Source organism: Acomys russatus, chromosome 8 (genome assembly GCF_903995435.1).
Source record: "Acomys russatus chromosome 8, mAcoRus1.1, whole genome shotgun sequence".
NCBI lineage: Eukaryota > Metazoa > Chordata > Mammalia > Rodentia > Muridae > Acomys > Acomys russatus.
Window position 1 is genome coordinate 31,451,025 of NC_067144.1, and position 13,403 is coordinate 31,464,427.

The 13,403-nt window shown below is 41.3% G+C and overlaps 1 protein-coding gene across 1 annotated transcript in view; it reads left to right on the forward strand.

Moving 5' to 3' along the window:
* Morc1 (MORC family CW-type zinc finger 1) overlaps nt 1-13,403 on the forward strand; it is a 155,083-nt gene that overhangs the window by 124,734 nt on the left and 16,946 nt on the right. The gene's annotated exons all lie outside the window — the stretch shown is intronic.

The window sequence follows — 13,403 nt, forward strand, 5'->3', positions numbered from 1 at the left end:
GCACTCACTCCACTAGATAAATGTATTTTCATTCTAATGATGGTTGGTATCAAACAGCTGTATATCTTGGCAACTGTGGAGTCACTTGGTGTTCAGGATTGATTCAAGGACTGGCCATTGTCACTGACTTTTTCACTTGTGGGGTTCTGTTAAAGACATTGTCCATATATTACATAGCATCCCTTTTTATTTAGGAATTGTTTAAATTGTACATGACCCACCAAGGAACATATTTCTTCCGGTTTACCTTCCATTCAGCAGAACATTGAAGGCACAGTAGGACTGTAGATGGGTTTTATTTCAAAGAAATAAGTAAATACGGAACATTTTAAACAGAGCTCTGTCCAGTCCCATTGCATATTTTCCACCTTTAGCTATTATTTTCTTGGCTAGTATGGTTTATTCGAGATTTGTGCCTAGTTCCTGCTACTTCCAGATAGTATATGAAGCACATTGCAATAATTTTAAGAAGCCATTAGAAAAGAAAGGAAGGAAGGAAGACAAGACATTGAAAAAAGAATAATTTATGTATGGGAGCAGGAAAAAGAAAACAACAACTACAAAAGTCAATGATAAAGAACACCAAAATCTAGGACATCTGGCATCTAAACCTGAAAGTGTTTTCAAAGTTAGAAAAGAGGTCAGAATTTAACTGAAGCTGAAAAGGAAGAGAGAACTACACGTGCGTTTTAACCACAAGACTTCTGTTAAGAATCCTTTGACACAACTGCACATGCAACTGTTAGGGTCACACTCGTTTTACAGAGGCTTTGAGGCATCAACTTCTCCATCTGCTTTTCATGGAGCTGTGGCAGCGTCGCCTTTTCTAAACCTTGCACAAGCTTTCACTAAGTGCTTTTTTGGAAATAAGCTATGCTGTCATTGTATGATATATTTCTCAAGTTCTGATTTTTGTGTGTGTGGGTGTGGTAGTTGGTTTATTTGTGACTCTGTGATCTTAGCAGGGTATTCATTTTCAAACTCATACAACGAATTAACGTTAATTTCTGTTCAGCTGTAGTAGGAATAATTCAACTAGGAAGGAATTACCTATGAACACGTATCTGCCTGTACTATCTTAAAGTAAAAAAAGAAAAAGGAAGATTCTTAAGCTCTATGATCCTTTGAAGTTATCTTTTTACTACTGTGTATGTGTGTACCTGTGGTATAGTAGGGGTGTGTGTGTGTGTGTATGTGTGTGGGCGCGCGCACGCGCACGCATGTGAGCATGTGTGTTTGTATGTGTTTCTTTTCGGTGCTTTGCTTGTTGAATGTTAAGGAGGAAATCAGTCAGTGCTAACAGTGGTACAAGAGGTTGTTACTTAAGGAAGAAAAATTAGCTACAACACAAGACATCCTCCCTTCACTTGCCAGGCTACTATTTATTATTTTGGCGAGCTTAATTGAGTGCGAAACCTAGGGCCTTATTCCCAAGTCTAATAGATCCAGATGTATGGTGTGTGCAGCCCACCATAGGCAATCCTTGCCTTGCCTGGCTTCGCTCTACTGTACTGGCTTCATGTTGTCTGGGGAACAATTCCATTCTGATTAGCATATTTTTCCTTGACTGTGCCCGCTTGCCTTTAGAAAAGATGCATTTTCACAGTAGGGCACTTGCTTTTCCTCCCTTCTGACTTTGGGTACCTCACTGGCTCTTGTATTGACAGTTTTCCAAGTGAAATGACGGCAGCATCGATTGCCCCTCACAATTCCCATTTCATTCCATTATTGCTTATTATTTCAGCCACGTCATCATTTGCTCTCCCAAATCACCTCACTGCTAGAGCTCAAGATTCTAACAGTTTCATCTATTATCCTAAACTTTGCCTTTTCCTCTCCCTGAAATCTGTTTCTTTTCTTCTTATTGTTTTTTATTGAAAATAGATTTTTTTTCCCCACACAACATATTCTGATTATAGTTTCCCTCCCCCAACTCCTCTCAGTTCCTCTTTTCTTCCCCTTCTATCTTTTCTGTCTCCAGTCAGGAAAAAACAAAACAAAACAAAACAGGCATCTGAGGAATAATAATAAAATAAGATAAGATAAAACAAAAAAAAAAAAAAAAAACCAAATTGGAATAGGACTAAAAAAAATAACAGAAGAAAAAGAGCCAAAGGGAGAAAAACAAGAGGACACATATAAGGGCAGAGACATTTACACACAGAAGAATCCCTTAAAAACATAAAACTGGAAACCATAATTTATATGCAGACAATATGTAAGGTTTAAAAAAATGCCAAGACACATTATGAGACAAAGAACTTGTCGAGTTGCTGTTGAGCTTGGTGTGTGTTGGCCATCTGCTGTCGGGCACGAGCCCTGCCCTGAGGAGCTTGTTTCACTGTCCTCCCTCTTCTCCCTGTGTCACATGTAATGCAACCCCACCGTACTTCTCAGTCTTGGGCTCATGCACCTTGTCTGCAGTTGCTTCTGGCTGTGTAGACCGTTGTTACTGCCACCACATTTTTAAAGTTCTGATATTAATTTATGCTCGGCCTTTCAGCCAGTGTGGGCTGTTCATTTTCAGAGCCCATGGGATGAGTTCATTCACATGATGCTTTTGGTCAGAGCTGTGGAAGTTCCTGGCTGGGGCTTAGTGAGCTTGAGGCTCTTTCTAGACATTGAAACACTGCCCTGACAATAATGAGGATTTTTTCAAAAGATATTATAATCCACTTTCAAATGGGCTAGTTAACCTCCAAGTCAGATTGGTGCAGGCTCTTCATGTGAACTTCAGCAGGCTTCTTGTGTTATTCTCCACGTTTATGAAGAGGTTTTCTGACTCTAATAGGAATCAACGTTTATTCCTTTCTGGTATTTGTTTTCATCTCTAGTAACCGTCAGTTATTAGTCTGAATGTATGATGCAAATAGAGTTTGCTAAAACATGAACAAATGTCTCTATACTATAGTTATTCATGGGTAGTTTAGGTTTAAAATAATAAGATATTATATAATCTTAAAAAAAAAAAAAAAAAAAAAGGATTTTCCCTATGTCGACAGTCTTCACAACCACTGTGTTAAGATTAGTTTTTTTAGATTTACTTACTTATGTGTTGTATTGTGCTGTGTGTGTACTCACATGTGCACCTTCACATTATATATGTACACAGTAGTACATATATATGTATATATGTACACAGGAGTCAGTGGAGGTCAGAGGGAGCACCAGGTGCCTTAGAGCTGCAGTCATAAGTTGTTGGAAGTTGCCACGTGGTTGCTGTACACTGAAGTCCTGTCCTCTGCAGGGTCAGTAAACGCCCTTGATGCTGAGCTCTCTCTTCCAGCCTCCCATTCAGCCTTTTGATCAGACTGATTTTAACTCGCCGTCCGCTGTAGGTGCCTCTCCATCCGTGGAGCAGGTCTTGAGGACAGGCTGGCGAGTGGGTTTATCATCTGAGTTCAAAGCACATGCGCTGCCCTCCCTGTTGATGAATACTTGATATTCTGACCTGTTTTCTGTCTCAAGCATTTCCAAACTTAGTAGTTCTGTCAACAGAATTCTGTCCACATCTTCAAAAGCTTGATGGCCGGGTCATTCTTCCAGAAATACTTTAAACGTCAGTGGAACCTTAGATATTTGGGGGAGATGTAACCACCAGTGTTCAGAACAGAGGTCAACACATTTTGGGGCCCCAGAAGGATCTGTGACTAAAGGAATGAGTGAATGGAGGCAGCACTCTCCATTTCAGAGCCAAGCTCAGCCTCGCAGTGGCACCCGGTTTGCCTTTATTTTCAGTCGTTTTCTCAGAGGGGCCACTTGCAGGTCCCCATAAGCACCAGGGTGGTTTGAATTCATAGGACCAGTGGCAGAAAAACTGAAGCACGCTTGGCCTGCTAATGAGTTGTCAATCAAGACTTTGTTTAAGGTGGTCAAAATCCAATCCAGAGGGCAACCTGGAACAGCTGCAACTTGATTTTGGGCATCCGTGTTATAGGACAGGGAACTTTAAAAGGTGAGTAACCCAAAATCAGATCAAGAAAAAAACAAATAACAAAGAGCCAGCAAGATGAATCCCTAGCTCTGCTGTACTCACCCTGTCCCTTGTTCTGAGTCCTAACAAAGTTTCATAGGTATGTTGCACCGTACACTGAATCCTCAATGAAAAAGGTTTCAGAATATTGAATTTGCCTTCATACCAACAGAAGACTATTTCTTTTTTGGGCAGTTTTTTTTATTAATTCATTCATATTACATCTCAATTGTTATCCCATCTCTTGTATCCTCCCATTCCTCCTTCCCTCCCACATTTACCCTATTCCCCTCCCCTATGACTGTGACTGAGGGGCACTCCTCCCCCCGTATATGCTCATAGGGTATCAAGTCTCTTCTTGGTAGCCTGCTATCCTTCCTCTGAGTGCCACCAGGTCTCCCCATCCAGGGGACATGGTCAAATATGGGGCACCTGAGTTCATGTGAAAGTCAGTCCCCACTCTCCACTCAACTGTGGAGAATGCAGAAGACCATTTCTTAATCAGCTTTCCTGGTTGCCTTCTTATGAGGAAAGTACTCAGGCTATTTCTAAGACTACCAAGCCATTCCTGGGGAGTCCATTCCTAAGATATATCCAGAGATCCCCAAGGGCTTTGAGGAAAATTACCTGTACTCAGCCTCTCCTGAGTCATCCATCAGCACCACCAGACTGTGCAGACAGCCAGAAGATGAATGTGTGAAACATGCGCACGAGCAGCTCATGGGTGACTTAGACTGAATCTAAATATTAGGGACCTGTGAGTGGACTACCAGCAAGGATAAGTCAAGCCATCATGGTGAATTTTCCAAGCAGTGTTGTGCCAGAGATTGTGAGAAACAGCAAAGAGATAAAAGACATAACCATAGCCCTAAGAGAAAGGGGAAATTAAAAGGCACTCATACGCATATCCCAGGAGAAGTGTTGTATTATGGGAAGATGACTGACTGCAGCTTAAGAGAAGATGCTGTTTCAAATTCAAACCTATATGCTGTGCGCCATCTTTATCTGATTTGGACCTACTATGGCTTGTATTTTGTAAATAAAGTAGGAGTAGTACCACCTACTGTCATGGTTGCCACGGAAATGAATGGGATAGTTGGTTGTGATGAAATAAAAATAATTCTGTGTAAATGAAAAGGTTTTTTGTTTGTTTGGTTTTGTTGTTTGGGGGTTTTGTTTTGTCTTGTTCGGTTGATTTTTGTTTGTTTGTTTGTTTGTTTGTTTTTGTTTTTTGAGACCGGGTTTCTCTGTGTAGTCCTGGTTGCCCTAGAACTCACTCTGTAGACCAGGCTGACTATGATCTACCTGCTCCTGCCTCTTGAGTGCTGGGATTAAAGGCACATGTCACCACCACCTATAGCCTGAAAAGTGTCTCTTAGAGCCACATTCCGTACTTTGAAAGGAGCCATATTCAGTCTTTATTGTGTAATCTAGAAAAAGGCAGCAGAGAAAGCAAAATTATCTGAGGAGAATATGGGATGAGGTGGGAGAGGGAGTGGACCAGAGGCTATGAATCCTGGGACTGCAAACTCGAAAGGCTAAATGGGGAAAATATGTGACAATGATGACACATGTGTTGGTGGGCACAGCATACTTCTGCTGCAGCACTCTATACCTATAAAGTAGATGTTTAATGACAATTTAAGCTCATTTATGTATTTGCTAAATGGAAATATGTCCTTTATTTGTTAATACAGTTCTTGGTTTTGTATTGTTTTTTGGTAGACTTAGATTTGTTTTGTGGGACTCAATTAAACTGTGAATTCTGCTTTGAAGTATCATGGCAAGAATTGAAAGTATATGACTAATAATAAATAATAATTCCAATAATAAAGAATCACGGCCACTGCACGGTCTAGTGTCCTCCAAGTCATAGTTGCTTGGCTACTAATGACAGTAGCATTAGTACATATTCATAGTCATTGTTGAGAAGAAGGAAGAATGGCTGTGCTAGAGATATGAAAAAGACCTATGTTTGCCATTTAAGATGGGTACAAATTTTAAGAAAGGAGAAAGGTGAGGGCCATTGCTGGTGGAACCCCCATACATATGGACAGAGTTGTCAAAGCAGGACTTCTATGATTCTTCTAAGGAATTCCTGGCTGAACCTTAGGTTACAACAGAAATGCTTATTACAGAGAAGTGAAATGTGACCCGTTAGCTCAGAGTCACATTGAGAAAGGGTTGGGAAGTTAGACACTTTATGCTTGACATAGTATGTAGACAAAGTCTGCAGGAAGTTTTCATTATGTTTTTGTTAATCATGAAGGGTTTTTGTTGTTGTTGTTGTTGTTTTTATTCTTTTGTTTTTACCTTATCATAAGTCAATGAATCAGAAGGAGAAGAAATTAAATAAAATTAAACAAAACAAAACAAAACAAAAACTAAAACACACAAGTGGGATTCTACTGCCTGAACATAACATAATAAAGATGAGGTAAACAAATGCTTGAGAGAAAAATTATACATTGTGGTGTAAAGAGTATGAGCAACTAAATAATAAAATAAGTGTTGAGACAAATGTCTGCTGTAAATGAGAAAGGAACAGAAGATCGGAGGAATTTGCTTGGGGGCCAATGATGACATTGAGTATTTGAGGTGTCAGCAAGATATTTTTAAATGTAAGGTTAGTCATATAGGTGAGGGCAGCCCAATGAAACTCCCAACATAGCTGCTCCAGGACATGGCTAAACTTTTTATTGTAGCTATGAGAGTGATAACTGCCAGAGGTATCTGGAAGAGTTTAGAGTAGAAAGAGAGAGAAGTAGACTGGTCATGACCAGGGCTAGGGAAGTGGGAAAGAGTAACAGAGAGAATGTCAAGAGAGTAAGAGAATAAAAGAGAGCAAGTGCCAGGATAGAGAGAACGGCGGGTTATAAGGAGGTTGAGTAGCTGTGGGGAGAAAAGGGCCATGAGGCTAGCATATGGATTTGAAAGTTAACACAAGTACTTGTGTATAGGGACTGGGGGAGCCTATAGGCCAGCATGGGCTTTGACGTGCAGCCAAAAGCATATGCCAATGTCCCTTCTGCCAGAAGCAAGGGAAATGAGTCCTTTTGGCAAATGGGAACCACTTTGATGAGTCCCGAGGAATGCCGGTTTTATCTAACGACCAGAAATCCTAACAGTCTAGCTTGAGCTCATTTCTGGATATATGGACTCTCTTTTGGTGTTTGAGGAATTAATGTCCTTTGGACCTGACAAGTTGGAAATATCTAGAGCAAATGTGAAAAGTGGACAGTGATGCTGCTGACTAAGCTACTGTTTCCATAAACCGAGGTAGCTTATTCTGCAGGTTCAATCGGTATATTGGGAGATTGAGGGCAGAGTAGGAGAATGACCTGTTCAGGGACAGTTGAAACATAGAAGGCTACAGGAGAGAAGAGAGGAAAGAATTCCAAGAGAGTGTGTTGCCTTCATAAGTGACGCTGTCTAGTCCTTTAGACCCTGCATTGAGCACACAGCCAGCCCTGTAGAGTCAGACTTTTTGTGTCGTTGCTATTTGTTGCCTCCACAGTGACCACTCTGGGCAAAACCATCTCTTCCGGAGAAAACACAGAAGCTTCATGAACAACCTCCATATTCTTCTTAGCACCCACAGTCTAAAACTATGAATGTCCCATTCAAAATATAAGTCATGTTAAGCTATTCTCCTGCACTAACTTTTCTAATAGTTCCCCGTTCTTAGACAAAATTCAATGTCCTTGCTGTGGCTCCTGAACCCTAGATGACATGAGCTAGCATCTTTGGAGTTCTCAACACCTCTGCTCACTTCTTTCCTTGTCTTCCAACAAAAATATAAAAATGGAGCATACTATCAGGTAATGTAAATTCTGTGAAAAAGAAAAACAGGTAAGAAAACAATAGTGTTAAGCCAGGCTTTTCTTTGTGGCTTCTAATTCCTGGACTTCATTTTTCACACCGTTCGTACTACAACTACCAAACAGCACACACATTTTTTAAAAAAAATTTGTATGTTGTTAGTTACTGACCTGGATATTGGGGATCTGGCAGAGAAGACAGTTTTGTGTCAATGCTTACTCCTTGTTCTTGTGAAATTCTGTGACATAAGGGAGAGCTCAATAAAGAAACTGCTTAGCTGACTGTCCTAGGGGTGGAAAAGGAAGTTTATTCCACACTTCAAGACTATGGTGTGTGTGTGCACGCGCGCGCGCACGCGCACGCACATGCACATGTAGAGGCAGAACCAAGCGAAAACATAAAGAGAATAGAATGGGCATCTGGAGAGGAGGTAAGCTGTGAACTGGAACTGCCTGAGTGTTTAGGGTAGAGGAGGCAATGAGACAGGCCAGTATGCTAGCATGGACTTTGACATGCATAACAGATACACATGAATAAAGTCTGTAGGCAAGGGATAGCTGCTTTGACAGACAGAAGCCCAATTTCACAGGTCCTTGAGTAATTCTGTGGGTGAGCTTTTGCAAGCAACTCTTCTATAATCTGGCTGGCGCTGAGCCAAGGCTGTAGTTTTTTGATTATTTGCTGCTTTGGGGGAATTAAGGTTTCCCTTGGACCCTTCATAGAACTTTTATCACCTGATACTGAGTATGTATCTTTTCATTTATTAAGGATCTTTCTTACATAGTAGAAAGCAGGCTGAAAAATGCAGGACCTTGAACTTAACACCACCTCAGGGCTTGATGACCCTACTAACTCCACTTTAATAGAAAAATGACTGTGTGAAGCAGAGGGGCTATATAACAAAACATTAGCCCTGAGGAAGAAAAACAGCGTGTTGAAATTTCAGAAGGGCATTTACTTATCTGTTATCTTTTTAAAGTCCTTAATAATAATGTGTAACCTGTGGGGGGAAAGGCACAAAGGTGGAGAAGGAAGAAAAAAAGCAGATAAAATGATGCCATCCAGTTCTGGAGTTTCCTAGCAACGCTTAAATCAGGCATCGCACAGCGGCTGGTACTCCTTGTTTCTCCCTAACAGTCCTGACGTGCTGGTCTTTTTGCATACTTGACAAAGTGAGTGGGTGATACTCTAAGGGTCCTGTCTGGCAGCAGTAAATACATTCTGAAAAGACCCATGCCTTCCCTCTAGACTATCCGAAAGAATGAACTCTGGGAAATTTGAATTTCCCTAGAAATCTCCAGTGGAGAGGAAATGGCTAAAGCTCTGCGTGGATTTCCTGGAAGAACTCTTGGAGAAGGACTTAAAATTTGTTAGATGACATCCAAAGAAAGATTGGAGCTGTGACAGTGGTAGACAGGGGACTTTACTGTACTGGACTGTTCAGTGATACGATTTCATGCTTTCTGTTTTAAAGCCTGCCCAGCAGTAGGCTTGGGGTGTCACCAGATCTCTCTGTTCCCCTTCATAATCTGGCCACATTGAATAAATATCCCTTTTTCTGTCTTCTACTTTTTAGTATTAATTTGGCTTTTTGTTCTTTAAGTCTTTCCTGCTTTCTCCCTGCTTTCTCTTAGTTGTTGGTTTTTGTTTTGTTTTGTTTTTGTTGTTGTTGTTTTGTTTTTTATATTCTTGTTTGTCTTTTAGAAAGCTCTCCCTACATAGCTTTAGACCAGGCTTATCTTGAAGTCATCTACTCTCTCCTACCAGTGCCTCACCTGGAGTGCTGGCTTTAAAGGAAGGCCCCAGCACTCTTAGCCTAGTTAGGGCTTTTTTAAAAAGGTGGATTATTGAAGAAGACAGGTGGCTAAAACCTAGGAGAAATAAACATTTCTGGGTGTTGACTGCTTACAACAAGCTGACACCAAATGCTGTGGAAAGATGACCATTCCTAACAGCAACCAGAGTCTTCTTACTCAGGGATCTGGTCCTATCCTTTCCTGTCTTCTGCCTTTACTTCTCTTTGTTGAAGCAGAACAAAACACAAACTTTAGGCCTTTGTTTGGGAATCTCAAGAAAGTCTAGCCCTTGGTAGGTTTCTCTTTGAGCAGTATACCTCAGACTTTGCCGTTTCTGTTTGCTTTGGGGTCTTTTAAAGAATTTCAGGTTCTTTTGAACCATTTTTGGTGGCTGCCTTTTAATGACTGGCTTTGTTTTGGGGGGTTCTGTTTTGTGAGAGCTACTATTGTTAAATAAAGAAACACAAATCTCAGTTGCATTGGGAACCTGTGACTGAAATGCCAATTCCAAAGATTCAAGAAGAAAGACTACCAACACAAATCATTAGGCCAAATTAATTAAAGCACACAATTAATCAAGGCAAGCTCTTAAACATAGGTTGCCTCCCCCTAAGGTGGGCTTTGAGAAATCAGCCCTGAGTATGAGGAAGACAAGGTTTTTATAGCTCAGGGATAGGGGGTTTCCAAATGGAGGATTTGGTGGATCAAGTAGGTGGACTTACAGGAGCAGGACATAAGCAAAACAAGTTATTCATAACAACGTCCTGAAACAAAAACATGATTGCAAGGTAGCCATAATAAGGTGGTCGTAACAACCTTTTGAAACAAAGACAGAGTTGCAAGATGATTTTGAAACAAAGACGTGGTTACTGTTTCCTGGAACAAGTGGTCCAGAACTACTTGTATTGAAGGTTCCAGGTGAGTGGGGCATAGTCCAATCCTTGAGAAACAGAGATTGGCTTAGTTGGTCTTTACTGTAGGATGGCTTTCAAACCTTAGATGGAGGCAGGCTGGTTTATTATTGAAACCACGATTGGCCATTCTTGCTATTGGAGGTTTCACAAGGAAAGCGTAATTCCACGATAAAGGCACAGGCACGTGTCAGTGGTGAGATGGTCTAATTTTGTGTCAGAATAGTTGCTGAGAGGTAATACACTGTATTATATGCAATGCGATACAGTTCTGTATTTTAACATCTAAATGTGTTGCAGGGGATTTACAGTTCCTTTTGGAGCTCTTAGTCTTGGTGATGTAGGAATTGGGAAACAGGACTCAGAACAAAACTCGAGGGACACTTAGTTTGAGGGAAAGCAAATAAGTAGGCTTGGGAATGAATGGAGTTTGCACAAAGGTTCATGAAGGAACAGAGGTCTTTAAAGTATGGACAGAGATGCCCACTGTCAGGATAGAGCATGCATGGGATTTTCACCCATAGAAGAAGTAGAAAGAAGGAAAATAACATCTTAGGATTTTGTTGTCATTTGCTTTGGTTTGGTTTGGTTTTCCTTGGAACTCAAGACAACAGTCAAGCTTACCAGTAAAGACTGTAGATATTACCTTCTGGCACAATATATCTGACAGACATGTTTGTGAAGCAGGAACTATTGAAGACTTGCTTACACTGTCTTAGCAGGGTTTGGCCATCAACTCTGCCTGCATCCAGGCTTGCCCATTTTTAGGCCGATTCTTCAAGGCTACCAAATACAAATAGCCAAAACACTATGAATGTAAAATTTATATAATTCCTGATTGTTTTGTGGTTCTTCTTGCTGTAGGTAGTTTATTGTATATATGTGTAATAATATAAATGTATATATAAAAAATAAAAAAGGAAAAAAATAATAAAATCTCTACCTCGAGGGAAAGATAAGACTGTAGCTAAGTGCATTGTGGGAAGGGACAACCATAGATAATGTTCTGGTTACTGAGTAGATTGAAGTGTTAAGTTGTTATCCCAGACCTGAATCATAAAATTAAGATTCTATTCTTGTGAAAAGGGGAAGGATTTCTCCATTAATGTGCCCTGGGCAAGCCCTAATCCCTCCACTCTTCTTCCTTTTGTCTGGTATTCTGCAACTTGAAAAAGGGCTGTACCTTCTGTGTGTGGTTTTGTCCAGAGATTCTATTTTCCTTTTAAATGTTTAATTTATTAATGTATGAGTGTTCTGTGTACATTTACATGGTGTAGGCCAGAAGATGGGGATCAGAACCCAATAAAGATAGTTGTAAGCCACCATGTAGTTGCCGGGATTTGAACTCAGAATGTCTGGAAGAGCAGGCAGTGCTCTTAACTACTGAGCAATCTCTCCAGGCCCTCAGAGATTCTCCTTTCTTGGGGTCCAGTCTTTCCAGTGGAGGGGACACACATGCCTCTTCAGAATGTATTTATTTCAGCTGGGCAGGCTGGCCACAGAATTACATTGATCCATTCCTTCATTCCTTCATTCCTTGGAGAGCTGTTAAGTCCCATGCTGCTCATTGCTGACCTAATTGAAGCTGAGACATCTTTAAGCTCATGCCAAGACCGAACTGTAATCTCATTTACAGTTTGGGAAGTGTTGTCTGTCTTGTTATTTAAGTAAAAATTTTAGCAGATATATTCTCAAACCTCAGAGTGCCAACCACAGCCTGGCTACTGAGGAAGATAGGGAAACATTGTTAAAAAGACAAATTCCTTGTTGTCACCCGGAGCAAATTCTGACCCTCTAAACAAAAGTGGATTGTGAGAGAAGATAATGTCTTACTAAAACAAATGTCCAGAGTGCTACTTAGTGAAAAGCTTTAAGTTTATTAAGGTTTTTCCCCTATATTTCAAATCTAAAGAGTAAGAAAAATAAGCCAGGCATGATGGCATATGCCTTTAGTCCCAGGACTAAGGAGGCAGAAGCAGATGGATTTCTGAGTTCAAGGATAGCCTGATCTATACAGAGCAAGTTTCACAGTGAAACTCTGTCTCAAGAAACCAAACCACACAAGCATCGATCAAAGAAACAAATAAATAAAATAGGTGTCTAAGGTCATATGGCTTTCTAATGGAGCTAGCCCTGGCATGCTGCACTCACAGTAGAATGAACAATGAGAAAATAAGAATTTTATGAGTCTGTGTTAAGAACACTTAACAAGATGATATCTGTGGGCCATGCTGCTGCTAGGGGCCATGTTGATGTGAGTGGCCTGTGCAGCCACCTGAGGCCATGTTGATGTCCGTGGTCCAGACTGCCCCTGACGGCCATGTCTGGGTCCTGCTGCAGCTGGGGACACTGTTGGTGTCTGTGGCCTATGTTACTTCTGAAGACTATGAGGACGTCCCTGGTCCATGCTGCCATCTGAAGCTATGTTGGTGTTCGTGGGCCGTGTTGCCACCAGGGTGCCATATAGGTGTTTATGGCCCTTTTTGCCCAGAAGGCTGTGTTGATGTCCTTAGCCTATGCAGCCACCGAGGGCTGTGATGTCCATGACCCATGCCGTGGCAGAGGCCACGTTGATGTCTGTGGTCTGTACTGCCTCCAGAGACCGTGCTGAGGTCTGTGGCATGTGCTGATGCTAGAAACCACGTGGCAATCCATGATCCGTGCTACCGCTTACTATAAAGGGCGAGGAAGCTTCTTTTGCCATGGTATCGATGACTGCAGACTCACAGTTGAGAAAGAGGGACATAGAAGGCTTCTATGACAACCCCTATCCTCACTTCTCTGCCCCCCTCCCCCCAGGCAAAGTAAGAGCCTAGATAGGATAAGGATGCTGAAGTGTAGCTCTCCACAATTGATGGCTTCTGGCAGGGGTGGATGTCGGGAAGCACTCAGTTATTTTTA